A 1,341-nucleotide genomic window follows, 5' to 3' on the forward strand; every position below is an offset into this window, starting at 1 on the left:
TACCACCACCAAGAAAGCAGCGCTGGGAGCAGAGTGTGTCCTTTGGACCAGGGGTTCCTGCACAGAGAAGCTCCTAATCCAGGGGAAGATTGAGAGAATAAACTTCTGTTTGTTAAAGCCATTGACTTGTGGTATTTCTGTAGCAGCACTAGATGACTAAGACACTTGGGTAGCATTAGACAACAGTTCCACCACCCATCTGTCAGTTTGTCATACTGCAGTGGCTTGCATGTTGCTATGATACTGCAATCTATGCCACTGATATTTCAAATACCAGTAGGTCACCCATGGTGGACAGGTTTCAGCAGAGCTTCCACACTAAGATAGACTAGGAAGAAAGGCCTGGCAATCTACTTCTGAAAATTAGCCAATGAAAACTTTATGGATCACAAAAGAATATCATCTGGTATAGTGCTGGAAGATGAGAACTCTAGGCTGGAAGTTACTACACAATAGCCACAATAATGGACTCAAACATGGCAACGATCATGAAGATGGTGCAGGACCAGGCAACACTTCATTCTATCACACATGATGCCGCATAGGATTTTAATCTTAGAAATTCACAGAGCAATATCCAGGTTTGTCATGAATAAACTCGTTCAGTTTATGAGGTACTCATGGCAAGGCACACAAGTAAGACCTCACAACATTCACTTAGAACTGGACGTGAAGCTGGGTTCTATTGCACTTCGCTCCCACACTTTAAGGCTGCTCCAGAGATTCTACCACACAGCACTGACAAAGCAAACAGCTAAGAGTAGTAAGTATGCAAGACTGGTTAGAGCTAGAGCACTCACTCTCATTCTCTTTTCCCTAGAGCTTTTCTCCTAAATTTCAAGATCTGGAGAACAGTGAAAATTGATGGGGGTTGTTGGAAAGGCACAAACTAGTATTTGTTAGACACTCTGCTAGAGGATGTACAGATATTTTCTTATTTAATCCATACTATAATTTCAGACAGAGTAACTGATTTTTTTAATAGTTTATTTTCTTTTTATAGGTGTTGAGAATATACCCAGCAGAACGTACATCAGTTCAACAATTTCTACATGAACAATTCAGTGACATTGATTACATTCTTCAAGTTGTGCATACCATTCTCACCCTTCTTTTCCGAGTTGTTCCTCCCCCATGAACATAAACTCACTGCCCCCTAAGTTTCCTATCTAATCTTTCAAGTTGCTATTGCCAATTTGATCCCATATAGATAGATATTAAAAGAGCTCAATGCTCAAGGCAGACATTCTTTTTTTTTTATTATTTTTTTATTTTATTGTACTTCAGGTGAAGGCTTACAGAACAAATAGTTTCTCATGAAACAGTAGTACACATGTCGTT

The sequence above is a fragment of the Trichechus manatus genome, unplaced genomic scaffold (genome assembly GCF_000243295.1).
Source record: "Trichechus manatus latirostris isolate Lorelei unplaced genomic scaffold, TriManLat1.0 scaffold00096, whole genome shotgun sequence".
NCBI lineage: Eukaryota > Metazoa > Chordata > Mammalia > Sirenia > Trichechidae > Trichechus > Trichechus manatus.